This window comes from Fukomys damarensis, unplaced genomic scaffold (assembly GCF_012274545.1).
Source record: "Fukomys damarensis isolate Sample0158 unplaced genomic scaffold, DMR_v1.0_HiC HiC_scaffold_17, whole genome shotgun sequence".
NCBI lineage: Eukaryota > Metazoa > Chordata > Mammalia > Rodentia > Bathyergidae > Fukomys > Fukomys damarensis.
This window is the reverse complement of record NW_022900929.1, coordinates 79,147,664-79,165,107: the sequence shown is the minus strand read 5'-3', so window position 1 is coordinate 79,165,107 and position 17,444 is coordinate 79,147,664. Positions and strand designations below refer to the sequence as shown.

The window sequence follows — 17,444 nt, the reverse complement described above, 5'->3', positions numbered from 1 at the left end:
GTATTCATTAAGTTTCTCAGGTGTTCTTTGTCATGAATATCTTACTTCTCCATCAATTATGAAAGATAGTTCTGTAGGAACTATCAGCTTAGGTTGGAGGTTGATTTCTTTTAAATTTGAAATACCACACTTCAGGTCCAACACAATGAATTCATCTGATTCAACTAGCAATTAAGGAGAAGGGAAAGAAAGCAAGACAGCAACAGGTACATAATACAGTGACAGAAATAAATCAATAAATATCAACATGAATGATCTCACTTTGACAATCAAAAGACACAGATTATCAAAATGGATCAAGACTCTGTTATTTGTGTACAAGAAGGCTATTGATATTTGGGTGTTGACCTTGTATCCAGCTACTCTGCTAAAAGTGTCAATTAAGTCTAGAAGTCTTTTGGTAGAGTTTTTTAGATCTTCAATGTAGAGTATCATATCATCAGCAAATAATGACAGTTTAACTTCTTCCTTTCCTATCTTTATTGCTTTAATTTCTTTCTCTTGTCTAATTGCTATGGCTAAAGTTTCCAGAACTATATCGAAGAGGAGTAGTGATAGTGGGTATCCTTGTCTTGTTCCTGATTTTAACATGAAGATTTTCAGTTTTTGGCCATTTATTATGATGTTGGCCACTGGTTTTTCATAGATAGCCTTTATTAAGTTGAGATATAGACCATCTACTCCATTTTTTTGCAGGGTTATTATCATGAATGGGTGTTGAATTTTGTCAAATGCTTCTTCTGCATCTATTGAGAGGATCATATGATTTTTGTCCTTGACTCTGTTAATATAGTGTATTATATTTATTGACTTACCTAGGTTGAACCATCCTTGCATCCCTGGAATAAATCCAACTTGGTCAGATGTATGATCTTCTTGATGATCCTCTGTATTCTGTTTGCTAGTATCTTATTAAGGATTTTTGCATTATATTCATTAAGGAGATTGGCCTGTAGTTCTCTTTTTTAGTTGTGTATTTCCCTGGTTTGGGAATCAAAGTGATACTTGCTTCCAGGAATGAGTTTGGAAGTATTGCCTCCCTTTCAATTTCATTGAAAAGTTTGAAGAGTAATGGCAAGTAGTTCATCTCTAAATGTCTTGTAAAATTCAGCTGTGAATCCATCAGGACCAGGCCTTTTCTTTGTTGGTAAATTTTTAATTACATTTTCAATTTCATTGATTGTAATTGGTGTGTTTAAAATGTTTTTATCTTCTTTGTTCAACTTTGGTAATTCATAAGTATCTAGAAATCTGTCCATTTCTTCTGAGTTTTCCATTTTTTTAGAGTACAGGTTCTTAAAGTAGGTATTAATTATCCTCTTGATTTTTGTTGGATCTGTTGTGACTTCACCTTTTTCATTCTTAATTGCATTAGGGAAACAATTCCTTTCACAACAGCATCCAAAAAAATGAAGTACCTAGGAAATCTAAAAAAAATCTAACAAAAAGAAGCAAAAGACCTCTACACTGAAAACTACAGCACTCTGAAAAGAGAGATCAAAGAGGATATAAGAAAATGGAAAGATATCCCCTGCTCCTGGGTAGGAAGAATCAACATAGTGAAAATGGCCATACTACCAAAACTGCTATACAGATTCAATGCAATGCCAATTGAAATTCCAACACTATATCTCACAGAACTAGAAAAAAGAATCCAAAAATTCATTTGGAACCATAAGAGACCTAGAATAGCAAAAGCTATCCTAGGCAATAGACACATGGCAGCGAGTATGACAATTCCCAATTTGAAACTATACTACAAAGCCAATGTGATAAAAACAGCATGGTACTGGCAAATAAACAGACCTGAGGATCAGTGGAACAGATTGGAAGACACAAAAACAAATCCAGATGTACTCAGCTACGTCATCTTTGACTAAGGAGCTGACCATCCTCAGTGGAGGAAAGATACTCTCTTTAATAAATGGTGCTGGAAAAACTGGATCTCAACCTGCCAAAGAGTAAAATTAGACCCTTATCTTTCACCATGCATTAAATTAAAATCCAAGTGGATTAAAGATCTAAATATTAAAACAGAAACACTAAACTTGCTGGAAGATAAGTTAGGTAGAACTCTTGAAGACATTGGCATAGGAAAAGACTTTATGAACAAATCCTCAGTAGCACGGGAATTAGCAGAAAGAATCAACAACTGGGATCTCATCTTATTAAAAAGCTTCTGCACTGCAAAAGAAACCATCAACAGAACTAAGAGACAACCTACAATGTGGGAAAAAAATTTTACCAGCTGCTCCTCAGACAAAGGACTACTATCGAGAATATATGAAGAACTAAAAACAATCAGTCCCCCTCAAATATAAAGACCCAATTCAAAAATGGGCATCTGAAATGAAGAGACATTTCTCAGACAAAGAAGTAACAGCACAAGTAAATATATGAAAAAATGTTCCACGTCACTGGTCATTCAAGAGATGCACATGAAAACAACAGAGATTCCACCTCACCCCACAGAGAACTGTTGTTATCAAGAAATCACACAATAACAAATGTTGGCGGGGTTGTGGGAAGAAAGGAACCCTTCTCCATTGTTGGTCGGAGTGCAGACTGATACAACCACTATGGAAATCAATATGGAGATACCGCAAAGAGCTGGGACTAGAGGTTCCATTTGACCCAGCCGTCCCTCTGCTAGATATCTTTCAAAAGAATTAAAAGAATCATACCACAGTGATATATGTGCACCAATGTTTATAGCGGCACAGTTTGTAATAGCTAAAACTTGGAAACAGCCCATTGGCCCATCACTGGGAAACTGGATAAAGAAGATGTGGTTTTTCTATAAAATGGAATACTACTGAGCCATAAAGAATGAGAAATTAGATTCATTCGTAGGAAAATGGATACATATTGAGGATATACTCCTAAGTGAAATAAATAAGTCACACATGTAAATACCGAATAGTTTCTCTGGTGTGAATAAACTATAGTATATAAGATCCTAATGAGATAATTAACCATGTGAAATAGAAAGGGGCTAAAGGTGTAGGGAAAATTGGAAGGGTAGGGGAGAGGTAATAAGGTAAAAGAAAAAAATGACAAAATGAAAAAATGGAAATTAAGTGTTTGTAAATGGGGAAGGGAGGGTGAAGGGAGGGCACCGACAAGGGGAAAAAATGAGAACCAAGACCTGTCATGTAAAGGTACAATAATGAATGTAATTGTACTATATACCTAAAATGTATCAATAAACTCAAAATTGATCAAGAAACAAAATCCTATGGGCTGGAGATTTAGCTCAGTGGCGCTGTGCCTGCTTGGCAAGTGCAAGGTCCTGAGTTTGATCCCTGGTTCTGAAAAGAGAGAAAGAGAGGGGGGGGAGGGAGGGAGGAAAAGAAAAGAAACAAACAAAACCCAATAATATGCCATATACAAGAAACACATTTAACAGAAAGAGAAATTTATAGACTAAGAATCAAATGATGGAAAACAACATTCCATGAAAGAAGAACTAGAAAACAAGGAGGAGTAGCAATCCTATTTTCACAGAAAGTGACCTTTAAATCAAAACTGGTCAAAAAAGGTAAAAAAGGACATTACATATTGGTTAAAGGAAATATTCAACAGCAAGACATAACTATTATAAATATACATGAACCAACTTCACAAATAAATAATACTAGTGTTCATAAAAGATCAGATAAGCATTGATGCAATCATAGTTGCTCACCTAAATATCCCACTATCACATATAGACAGATCACCTACACAAAAAAATTAACAAATAAAAATCAGAGTTGAACCAAACCTCTGCACAAATTGTCTTAACAGATATATTCAAAGTATTCAACCCAGTAACAACAGAACAGATCTTCTTTTTTGGCAGCACATGGTATTTTCTTCAAAACAGACCACATACTAGCTAATAAAGTATGTTTAAGTAAATGCAAAGAATGAAAATTTTACCATGTATATTATTGGTTCACAGTGTAATGAAACTAGAAATCAACAGCAAAAGAAATCACAGAAACTATGCAAACATGAAAATTAAACAACATACTCTGGAATGATGAAAGTATAACTGAAACAATTAAGGAAAAAATAAGACAGTTCCTAGAATTAAATAGTAATGTTAGTACAACGGACTGAAACTTATGGGACACAATGAAAGCAGTCCTATGCTGGAAGTTTATACCTATGAATGAAACACAGAATAAGGCCAAATAAATAACCTAATGATGCACTCCAAGTAGTAGAAAAAAAGATCAACCCAAATCCAGAGCTTGAACAAGAAAAGAAATAACAAAGATGACAAACCTATTTGCCAAAAAAACTGGAAAAGGGAGAGATTCCTGGATACATGTGAATTGCCAAAACTGAACCAAGAAGCCTTAAAAATCTTGAATAATACTATAACAGGCAATGAAATTGAAGCAGTAATAAAAAATAAACTACTGATTAAGACAGGCCCAGGATCTGATAAATTCTACAAGATCTGAAGATGATTCTGTAAGATCTGAAGAATTCTACAAGAAATCAAGAGGGAAAGGGTCCCAAAATCCTTGTTGGAATCTAGCATTACCCACATCCCAAAACTAAACAAGAATCCAAACCAAAAAAAAAAAATAGAACTACAGGCCAATTTCACTAATGAACATAGATGCAAAGATCCTCAACAAGATACTGGAAAACAGAATGTAGTGTATCATCAAAAGATCATGTACCATGAACAAGTAGGCTTCATCCTAGGGATGCAAGAATTGTTCAATATATGTAAATGAATAAATGTAATTAATCACTTAAACAGAAGGAAGGATACAAAATCATATGATCATCTCAATAGATACAGAAAATGTATTTGTCAAAATATAAAACCCTGAAGAAGGTAGGCACAGAACGAACTTATCTCAATCTGACAAAAGCCACTTAGGAAGACACTACTGCCAATGTCATATTAAATGGAGAAAAACTGAAAGCTTTCCCTCTAAAATAAAAAACAAGATGATGTCCACTATCACCACTGCTGTTCAACATAATCCTCAAAACATTACCCAGAGCAATCAGGTAAGAGAAAGAAATAAAAGATATATACAAGACAGGAAGAAGTCAAAGTATCATTTTCTGCAGAAGACATGATCCTCTATCTACAACCCTCCCAAAATTCCACAAAAATACTCCTAGAACTAATAACCAAATTCAGCAATGTAGCAAGATACAAAATAAACACACAAAACAAGTGTTCCTATGCACCAACAATGAATTCACTAAGAAATAAGGAAAACAATTATCTTTCACAATAGTGTAAGACAAATTAAATATTGAGGAATTAACCTAATCGAGGAAATAAAAGACTGCTACAATTAAATAATATCACACTGAAAAAGGAAATTGAGAAGAACACCAGAAAACCCTGTTCCTGGATAGGCAAAACCAATATAATCAAAATGGCTATATTTCCAAAACTGATGTGCAGATATAAAGCAATCCCAATCAAAATACTATCAGCAAGGGCCAGGAATTTAGCTCAGTGGTTCTGGTGCCTGCTTCGCAAGTGCAAGGACCCGAGTTCTACCCCCGGTACCAGAAAAGCAACAACAACAACAAAACACTTCCTAGTAAAATACCATCAGCCTACCTCACAGATCTAACAAAAACAATCCTAAATTTCATATGGAACAAGAAGAGACCCGCAACAGCAAAAACAATCCTGGGTAACAAAAGCAAAGCAGGAGGTATCACAATCCCAGATTTGAAATTATGCTGCAAAACTGCTGTGATTAAGACAGTATGATATCTCCATGTGGTTAAATGGAATAGAATAGAAGGAGCAGAAAAACAAACAGGCTTAGGCATATTCAGCTATTTGACCTTTGTCAAAGGGGCTAAGACATACACTCGTGGATACACAACCTCTTTAATAACTAGTGCTGGGAAAATTGGATATCTATGTGCAGAAGATTGAGTCTAGATACACATATTTCATCATGTACTAAACTAAAACCAAGATGGATCAAAGATCCAAATGGTAAAACAGAAAAAATCTGCTGAAAGATAAAACAAGTAAAACTCTTGAAGACATAAACATATGCAAGGACTTTCTGTACAGAACCCAAATGGCACAAGAAATAATTCTGAGAATCAACAAATGAGATCATATCAAATTAAATGCTTCTGCACTGCAAAGGACACAACCAACACAGTGAAGAAGCAACCTATAGAATGGGGAAAATTTTTTGCTAGTTCTTCCTCAAACAGAGGACTAAAATCTATAAAGAACTCAAAAAACTTAAATCCCCCAAAATAAAAGATCCAATCAAAAAATGGGCAACTGAAATAATACACACTTCTCAGAATGAGAAGTACAAATGACTAAAAAATAGATGAAAAATGGGAAACATGTCTGGCCATTAGAGAAATGCAAATTAAATCTAAATTGAGATACCATCTTACCCCCAGTAATAACTGACTATTGTCAAAAAAATCTAATGATAACAAAATTCTAGGATGTGGGGAAAAAAGGAACTTTTTTACATTGTTTGTGGAAATATAAACTAGTACAACCAGTATGGAAATCAGTGTGGTGACTCCTCAAAAAACTAAAAATAGAAATTTCATTTTATCCAGCTATCCCCTTAGGTATCCCCTCTTAGGTATCTTGCCAAAACAGATGAAGTCATCATATGACAGGGATACATGCATACCATGTTTAAAGCAGCATAATTTATTATAGCTAGATCTTGGAAAACAGCATACATCCATCAGCAGATGAATGCACAAAGAAAATGTGATATTTATGTATAATGGAGTACTGCTCTGAGATAAACTTGAAACATTCATAAGGATGGATGTAACATGAGAACATAATGTTAAGTGAAATAAGTGAGGCACATAAGTTTAAATATCATATGATTTCTCTCATAGGAGAAACTCAATAAATAAGTATATATAGATAGAAGAGAGGAGAGAGGAAGGAGGGAGAAATGGAGATGATATTTCAGAAATATTTTGCTCTATATGCTAATTTATGCTACTAATTTCTCTTAGTTCATTACATTTTTGTGGTTTTATCTGTTTGCTTCTTTTTTATGAGTCTACTATATTAAAATAGGAGAAAAAGAAAAACCCATTATGTAAAACTATTTTAAAAAGCCACGATTATTGCAAAGACAGTCTCTTTAATAATGGTATTGAAAAAAAGTGGATATACACATGTAGTAAACTGAACTAGGTCCTTATCTTCCATTCTTTAAGAAGATAAATTGAATAGTGAGTCAAGAGCATAGGTGTAAGAGCTAGAACTTTGAAGCTGCTAAAATTAAACAGTCACTGGTACAAAGACGTGCTGAAGAGGACTCCAATAAACAGGAAATAATAGCAAGCATCAACAAATGGAACTGCATCACATTAAAAAGCTTCTTCACAGCAGGGGAAAACGTAAGAGTGAAATGACAGCCTATCGAATCAGAGAAAAATCTTTGCTGGTTACTCTTTGGAGAGAAAATTAATATCTAAAATAGCCACGAGGAACCTCCTATTGCAAGAATACACAAAAAAAATCAATGAATGTTGGTAAGGATGCAGCAAAAAAGAAACCCTTGTACATTGTTAGGAGTAATGTAAACTACTACAGTCACTATATAAGTTGGTACGCAGGTTCTTAAAAAGACTAACAATAGAACTGCAATATGACTTAGCTACACCAGTTCTTGGTATATACCCAAAGGAATTCAAGTTAACATACTGTAGAGATATCTTAATGCCTATGTTTATTATACCCATGCTCAAATGGATGGTCAGAGAAGATCTAGCATGTAGTCAATAGTATTATTAAGCCTACAGAAAAACAAAATTATGTTACTTGCAGGAACATGACTGGAACTGAAGATGGTGACGTTAGACGAAATAAACAGACTCAGAAAGATAAGTATCTCATTTTCCCTAATATGTACAATCTAAAACAATGACATGAAGAAAAGAGACTAGAATTAGTCAAGAAAGGAATAGGGAGAAGGTGATGGACAGGTAACAAAGTATAATGGAGGGCCGGGGATTTAGCTCAGTGGCACCACGCCTGCCTTGCAAGCACAGGTTTTGAGTTTGATTCCCGGTACCAAAAAAAGCAGAAAATATAACAAAGTGTAATGGATTAAAATGGTAATGTTATGTGCATGTATCTAGAATGCCATTTTCTAACTCATTATGTGGTAAAATTAAAATGTACTAACAAAAATATTTTTAAGTCATCACATTAGGCAGAGGTTAGTCACTACATCAGACTCTATCTTCATGCTGAACAAGATCCCATCTAAGCTCCTGATTTCTGTTTCTTCTCTCTTTCTGCATCCTGAGTTTGGTCGTGCCAGTGGACAAGTAGGAAGCTGCACACAATCCCAAGAAGGGCAGCCTCGTTTACTTTCTGAACCAAGGTTCTCATTCCCAACAAGTGTACCTGTGGCTCCAAAATGAGTAGGGATGGGTGGGGTAACAGGCTGTAGTGCAGGTAGATGGAATGCAGGATTGAAGGGGAGGCTTGGGGTGAGGAGGCAAGACCCCACCAGGAGACCTGAATGGAGGAGATAGTTAAAGAAATTACAGGTGGGTATTTGGACCCAAGGGCCATTACACATTTTATAATCTAATGCCTCACTTTGCAATGAGGGACCAAGTGAAGAAAGGATATCTGTCACTCATAGATAGGTGATCCTGCTCAAACAGGAACCCAAATCTGCTAAATCTTGTCCCAATCCCTTAAAATAGGACCTCTGGCTGCTTACGCTCTGCCTCCAACTCACATTGAGTGGCTACACAGACTAGAACTGCCAGGACAACAACCAATTTCACACCCAGCCTACACTAAGGCACTCCTATTAGTCAGAGCACAGGTCCCAGTTTGCAATGGGGCAACACTGCACTCCCCTCCCTGACAGGACAGAAGGGCCAGGCAGTGGTCCCAGCCCCTCTCAGCCTCACTGCCTCATTTGAAACCTCCTGCAACAAGCTGGGAGACTCCCGAATGCTCACATCGCCCAGTAGAGGGCAGACATGGAAAAGGGTTGTCAGAGGGGACTCCAGGCAACACCAGGCAGAAAGGAGCCCAGCTTGCCTTGGTTTTAGGCAGAGCCTCTTACTGACTGTGCAAGCCAGGAGCTGGCATAGGAACCAACCTGATTGGCATTACCGACTGGAAAAAAGACAATACCACTAAATGTCCCTCTGCCCTATCGTTTCTGATTCCTTGGTGGCTGGCTCCAATCAGGGCACTGAGCTTAACCCTCTGGAGGCTGTGGATTAGAGGTTACCCCTTTACAATACATAAAAAGTTTGTATTTCTCTCCTCACCTCTGACTTCCAAAGGGTTAAATTTCAAGCTTGCCACTGAAGAGCTGTGGCTTGGAGAATGTTATTTTCCGTTTTTTTTTTAAGTTTTAACTATTCATTTTTATTGATAAAATAGGCTCCTTAGGATGCCAATACATACTCTCAGACATAAATTTAAAGTCCTATCAAAAAAAATGGGGTGGAAAACTGTATTAAAGACAAAGTGAATGTCTTTCAACACTCAAGACCTTAAAATTTATCCAAGCAAGACCAAGAATAAATTAACTTGTTTATACAAATAATCATTTATCAAATAATGTTTTATAATAAAGCTGCCACAATGAATTGCCTCAGACATAATCTCAATTGCATAGCTTATTTTATTTTTCCTTGGGATAAAACTATTTGAATGAATATGCCATTGAATGAAGGGATACTTTTCTAAAAACCTATAGAAAAGTTTAAAATTAAAAATGTCATTTATTTATAAAAAGTTAATTAAGGCCTCTGAATGAGAAAAGAAATCATTTAATATTTGGACCCCTATGGGCTGAAAGGTATGTGGCAGAACCACCAGCTAAAAACTCCCACATGTCTATCAATTGTAGAATGGATAAAGTGTTTATTCATAAATTCAGCAATGAGAATGAACAAACTACAACTACATTCAACAACGTGGAGTAATATTACAAAAAAAGGTTTGAATGATAAAAATACATACATATATACATATATATATACACATATATACATGTGGACTATGTAATAGCCTCCACACAAAGATTACAACCTCACGAAACTCCTCTATGCTTTCAGAGGCCAGGGTAGGGCTCACTTGGTGTGTGTGGCTTGGGGAAGTGACCTATAGGGACATGAGTTGGTTTCTTGAAAGCTGGTCATGTTCTGCTCCTTGTGCTGAGTGCTTCTTGGATGTGTATTTGTTCACTATGTGAAAATTCACATAGGTATGCTTTTAATTATATTTCAATAAAGCTAAAAACAGTAGGAAACAAGAGAAACAAGCAGACACTGGGGCCTCAACATAGTGAGGACCACTGGCAGCTGTGGACCACGATCCCACGGCCCAACCCAGTGCCAAGTGGGTAGAGAATGACCTAGGAACTAAGAGTGACCACCAATCCAGCACTGGCTTCTTAGGTGGTCAGGCAACTCATAGTATAAGACTTGGTTGGACTAAAGAAACCAAGTAGCCCAAGCAGCAGCTGCCATTTCGTGAGTGATGGCTGAGTGCAGCAGCAGAGCTGGACTGCCTGCGATGCAGACCCAATCCGGTGTCATGACCCTGACTCAGTGCCTTCATCATCTTGTGCCTCAGTTTTCATACTTGTAAAATAGCGATGGTAATAGGATGGGGCACATGAAATGTATAGCTGTGCCTTCCACATAGTAAATAGCATGTAGGTGTGTGTTTCTGTTATGACCATGTTCTAGGAACTTTAATGATCACATCTGAGGTAAGAGGTTTACCAATTCAGGGAGCAAGAGATTTCCATGGGGCTACATACTGGCTGATGCAGAACAGAGATATGAACTCAAGGTCTGGTCAGTTCCATTCTAAGACCACCCAAGAAGAAGGAAAACTCGTTCCCAGGAAACAGGGAATACATACAGAGGACAAACCAAGGAAGATAATTCATATGAAGGAAAAATGTAAGACTTTTGAATTAAGCAAAGGAGATTACTACATGGCCTTTTAATGGATGCTGGAACTTTCTCATATTATCTCATTCTACGAGCCTTTCATTGCCTTTGAATTATTTTACAACTGTGTAAATTGTAAATAACTGATAGCAATGCAAATAATTTTTTGGGGGGGTACCAGGGATCAAACACAGGACGTTGCACTTGCAAAGCAGACGCAGTGCCACTGAGCTAAATCCTCAGCCCAACGCAAATAATTTTTGCCTATAAACCTGTAACTTCTGCATAGCCGTACACAATGAAGCAAGTTCCAAGCCACTGCATAGTTATTTCAATATTCCTTTATTCCATATAAATTTATAGTTCATTGGATTTCTCCTTTGAACCAGTTACAACGCATTACCAGTCCCCTTCATTCAATTAGTGAGTCAAATAATGTCTTTGATAGGTGTTCATTTTCCCTTGAGGGAGAATCACAGAACCTTTTATAAAAATCACTCTCCAATAAATGGAAAGTGGTCGGGTTAGATTCACAGCCCTGGGTTTTCTGAGGAAGGATCTCTTTGATCTACTAAATTTTGTGGGCAGGAGGCCATGTGGACACCACAGGGCAGGTGAGAAGCCAGAGAATCTGGTCTGCTCTGCTTTCTGGCCGGGGCTGGGAAGAAGAGTGGAGGGCTGGCTGGACTTTAGCAGCAACTCTGGCTGGCCTGGAGGCAATGAACAGTGAGCAAGGAGTCCTGCCAAAGCAAAGCTGCAGACCACCCTGTCTGGTGGACCAGGCTGGATCACTGAACTGTGGTAGCACAATATGAAAAATGATCCTCACTGAGGAAGCATAAACACCACTTCCTGAAGGACTGAGATTTTAAGTGCCTTCTTTGCTTGTTTCCTTGTTCTGTGGGCTTGGCAAATTATTTAAATTCTCTGCTCTAATTTGGATCTTAAATATACCCCAAAGGTCCATGTGTTGATAAAGGCTTTGTCCCCAGCACGGGCTAGCGGAAGGTGACGGGACCTTCAAAGGGAGTGCTGACTCCTTCCCTGCCTGCTGGCTTCCTGTTTTTCATGCATGATCTCTTCTTCTCCAACACTGAAGCTACATGAATCACGGGACTCAGCCAAGGGGGCCCGAGGCAGAGCAAGCATGATGTGGTTCAACTTTCAGTCTCTACATAGTGAGCTAAATAGACCTTTTTTCTTTATATCAAAAACAAAAAGGAGATAGGGTTTATTGGTAGGTGTCCAGGTGTGTCCTTGAAGGGAACTATCAGACGTCAATCCTGCCCTTCTTGATTTTGCTTTCTGGCCATGAGGTGAGCAGCTTCACGCTTCAAATGCCCCCTGCCATTGTGTGCAGCTCGCAATGGGCCAGCTGATTAGGAGTGGGATCTCTGAAACCATGAGCCAAAACAAACCTATCTTTATAAGTTCATTATCTCAGGTATTTGTTACAATAGCAGAAAAATGATCAATATAACTTCACTGGTGGGGGGAATAGGATATGAAAATTAAGGTAATTTTATATATGCATAAAGCTCTTAGCACTTGCCTCTGCCCTTAGCATGTGATAGACAGTAGCTTCTGATAGAAGATACCTTGAATAAGTGCTTGTGGCTCGTAGGCTTTTGATCAATGGAGCACTATTTATGACTATTATTGCCCTTAAGATAAAAGAGGCAACAGGATCACACATGGTGACACATCCCTGTAGTCCCAGAACTCTGGAAGGCTGAGACAGGAAGATCCTAAGTTTAAGTCTAGCCTGGGCAACTTGGTGACTTGAGAGATTGTCTCAAAAAATAAAAAAAAAGGGTTGGAGATGTAATTCAGTGTAAAGGCACTGTACAGGGAAAGGGAAAGAAAAAGAAAGAAAGAAAGAAAGAAAGAGAGAGAGAGAGAGAGAGAGAGAGAGAGAGAGAGAGAGAGGGGAAGGAAGGGAGGAATATAACCCTCCTAAGCAAAAAACAAAACCTATCCAAAAAGAAGTCAAGCTCTCATGAATTTATCACAGCAAGAAGTAAATACATTATGATTCCTGACAACATGAACAAAGATAAATAAGGGCTATTTTTAAGAGGAAAAGCAGGCAGTGGTGACAATACTACTCAGCCATAAAGAATGAGAAATTAGAGTCAGTCATAGGAAAATGGATACATTTTGAGGATATACTCTTAAGTGAAATAAATAAGTCACACATGTGTAAATACCAAATAGTTTCTCTGGTGTGAAAAACTATAATAGTACACAAGATCCTAATGGGATAATTAACAATGTGAAATAGGAAGAAAAGTGCTAAAGGTGTAGGGAAAGTGGGATGGGTAGGGGAAAGGGAATAGTGGAAAAGAAAAAAATGACAAAATGAAAAAAATGGAAATAAAGTGTTTGTAGATGGGGAGGGGAGGAGGGGGTGAAGGGAGGGCAGGGACAAGAGGGAAAAATGAGAACCAAGACCTGTCATGTAAAGGTACAGGATCCCAGTAATGAATGTAACTATATTGTATACTGAGAATGTACCAATAAACTCAATAAAAAGGAAAAAAAAAAGTACTATGTGGTGCCTACTGAGTATTTCTTTCCCTAGGCCATCCCTAGGATCGTTATGCCACCATTTTCAGCCCTCACAGGGTGGGTGGGAACTTCCTGCCCATTTGTACTTGGGAAGTGAAATAGAGCGAGATTTAAACTTGGGCTAAGCCAATTAACTCTACTGTGTATGAAAGACCCTGGGAGGCCTAATCCTAGATCCTAGGATATGAGGGAAGTCCGAGGTGTAGGAGAGGTTAAATATTTTATTCATTCAACAAATATTTACAGAAAGCATATTACATATCAGTCTGGGGAAAAATACAGGGATATTCTCTATTGTCACAGGGCTGAAATTCCAATGGGGCAGGTAGATACAGAACAAGTAAGTGAAATATATAGTATGTAAAATATGGTTAAATTTTATACAGAAATTAAAGAAGAGGAAAAGGATGCAAACATCCAGGACAGGATGGGAGCTGGAAATACACTTAAGAGGTCAGAAAATGCCTCATTCAGGGGGCATTCATGGAAAACCTGAAGAAGGAGAAATGGTTGGCCATGCAGATACCTGGAAGAAGAACAATATAGTTGGCATGAATAACAGTGCAAAGGCCCTGGGGTGAGGTGCACTTGGAATGTCTGAGGAACAAGGGAGGTGAACTGTGACTGAAAATCACGTGTGCTGACCAAAGGCAAACACACTGGTGACAAAGCTGGCGGGTGGCAGGAGGTGCAGGCCAAGGATGGCCTTTAATGCTGAGTGAGCTGGAAAAGCTTTAGTGCAGACAGTAACACAGTATGATTTATGTAAAAGAACCACATTGGCCACTACATGGACAGTGAAATGTAGTGGAAAACCAGGAGATCATTTGGTGGCCAGTTAAGATAACTAACTAGAGGTCAATTTGATTAGAGTCTGGACTGGAGGGTAACTGTTGGAATAGATGAAACGTGTTTGGATCATGGACCCCTTTTGGGGAAAAAGCCAGCAGGACTTGAGATTCTTCAGAAACTACTGAGTATCTGAAAGATATTCCAACACGAGTTCCAATCCCAACCACTTCTCTTGGAAAGCCTTTCTTGGTGTCTCCAGGATAACACACACTCTGCCTATAGAAATAAGCCTCCCGACCTCTGCCTAGTGTCAGGCAACTCTGCCATATTTCCTTCTGCCCCCTGGGCCCATCTCTGAGTTACAGAGAGTAACAGGTAACAAGCATCACGTATTTCTCAGAACCGAGACAAATACCACCAACAGTAATGTTCCAATTTCCAAAACCCTGAGGCATGTATCTTAATGAGTTCTCAGATTCTGAGAGTCAGAATTTAGACAGAGCACCATGGAAATGGCTCATCTTTGCTTCATTAAGTTCAAAGCCTGGGGACAGTGGATCCAATGTAAGACAGTAATCATAGGAAAATGGCTGGAAAAAGAAAGCAACATGGAAATCTCTGGGGGATGAAACTAGCCACAAGTCTGCTCTTCTGGTAATCTCGAAAAGGCATGAAACCAGGGCTTTTGTAAACTCCAGGAGATGAGTTCCTCAGTTTCAAGGCCCACTGGTAGCTGACACGTGCCCAGCTGTTGAGGCCTTCTGCATGTTCTAGAGGCACATTAATGCCATTCTGATTGGATTCTAATCCTGATAGCACGCTGGGGGGGGCACATTTCAAACTGATGATCTGCTCATCCACTTGGTCGTCTCCCTGCAGCTAAAGAAATCTCTCAGCAGTGATCAGCATTTGAGTGGATCCTCTTTTGTTCTCATCCATTCAATGTGTTTATTTTCAAGATTGCATTTGTGGAAAGCATTTAAACAGCGCCAGTTTAGAAGAAAACAAAAGTCACCAGATGGAAAAATAGAATAAGAAACACACACACAAACTCTCCAAGTAGTGTAGGCAGAGTGGCAGGAGTAATTGCCATGCTGATGTTGTGGATAATGCAGCTGTGTTGGAAAAGCTGTTTTCTTTGACAACCTAGCATTTTTGAGGGAACTGAACACAGGTCAAGAGAACTCTGGGCTGCTACATACTTCTTGAGAAAGTTTGACACCTGCCTCTGGTAGCAGTTATGAAGATCAGCAAACACACCGAATTGTGAAGCACAGACAATAAAAATAATTGTGCTTTGTACATGTACCAACTCCCCATGAGTAATGTAATCTTTATGTACTACAAATATGTACTAAAAATAAAAATTCAGAAAGAAAACAAGAGGGATGGCAGCTGTTTCTGAAGCTGAGACAAACTCCATCTCCTGTCCCTGCAGCAAACACACCAGGATTTTGCCTATTTGAACAGTTTCCAACCTTGAGGACTATGCCACGGGTGGCAGAAACTTCAGCTTTCATTTAAAAGCACTTCCCAACTATGGCTTCTTCCCAGACATTCATTCTCCCAGGGGCCAACACAAGGTGAAAATACTGGTGTGCAAAGTTGCTTAGGATTGTTGATACTAATGTTCTTGTACTGATCTTAACTGGAGCCCAGCCTCCATACACAGTCCCTCTGGATGTAACAAGCTCAGAAGAGGAAAATGGGTCATAGACAGCAGCATCAGGACATTATGCAGCTTGGATACCCTGGAAGTGTAGGGACACTGGGCCCAGTGTCAGATGATGTATACCCTGGCACTTAACAGTTCTGCAACACCCAGTGATTTACTGAACCTCCTTGACCCCTGTTCTCTCCAGCTGTGAAGAGCAGCTGCTGCCTCCTAGGGCTATCTTGAGGATGAAAAGAATAGAAAATGCCAGCTGATGCGTCATCAGTTCTCTATAACTGGCAGGTCTTGCTACTCTTGTGAGAATGGGACTATGATTTATTATACTGTGAGCAAATATGGGCCAATAATACCTGTTTCAGCTGTTTCTGTTGTCCGTTTTAGGGCTGTGAACAAGACTGCAAATAGATTTTGAACAACAATGAGAATCAACTGCTGAAGAATCAACTGTGATTTCACATTAAGGAACTAATCACAAGAGTGGAGAGGAGGGCTCCAGGTAGATGGTCAGGACAGCAGGAGAGTGTGGAAAAATGATAAGAACATCCAGCTTCTATAAAGAGGGCTTCGCACACTCTTCCTGTAAGTGGCCAGAGGTGACCCGTGAAAATGGTTCACTACTCTCTTGCCCCAGAAAACCCCACAAAATCATGCAAATCAAGAGGCTCAAATCTTCATGTTCACTTTAAGAACACCCGTGAAACTGCACACACTTTCAAGGGTATGCATAAATGAAAGGTCACCAAGTATCTGAAGGATATAACTTTAAAGAAGCAATGTGTGCCATTCTGGTGTTATAGTTGGAAGGTATGTCCATGCCAAACCGTGGGGCTGGACACAGGGTTGATGGCCCAAAAAGAATACTGAATTTTTGCTGCACGTGCTTAAAAATGCAGAGAGTAATGCTGAGCTTAAGGGTTTACATGTAAATCCTCTGATCGCTGAACACATCCAGGTGAACAAAGCACCCAAAATGTGCTGCTGTACTTACAGAGCTCATGGCCAGATTAACCCATACATGAGCTTCCCCTACCACACTGAGATGATCCTTACCAAAAACGAACAAATTGTTCCTAAATCAGAGGAGGAAGTTGCACAAAAGAAAAAGACAATCCCAGAAGAAACTTAAGAAACAAAAACTTATGGCATGGGAATAAATTGGGCATAAAATAAATGCAAAAAAAAAGAGGGCTTCTCAGGAGAACAGCAGCCCATTTGTCCTGATGAGGATGTCAGAGCCAGGGGAAAAGGCAAGCTCGGCTTTTATTAACCATACAGTCACATGAAAGAGATTATTCCATAGGTTGGGGCTATCTGAGCAGAAAGGAGACTGAAAACCACAGGAAAGACCATCTGTTTCAGGCGTGTGTCCTGGCTGGACCAGCCCTCCATGAACTTTGCCATGATAAGGGTACAGGGGCAGGGTAGTGGTGTGCACACGTTCCTAAATGCACCAATGCCCATAATCAAA

General features: G+C 38.8%; 1 pseudogene; it reads left to right on the top strand.

Moving 5' to 3' along the window:
- The first annotated feature begins 16,582 nt into the window (after window positions 1-16,582).
- Window positions 16,583-17,130, top strand: LOC109118530 (annotated as a pseudogene).
- Window positions 17,131-17,444: the final 314 nt, after the last annotated feature.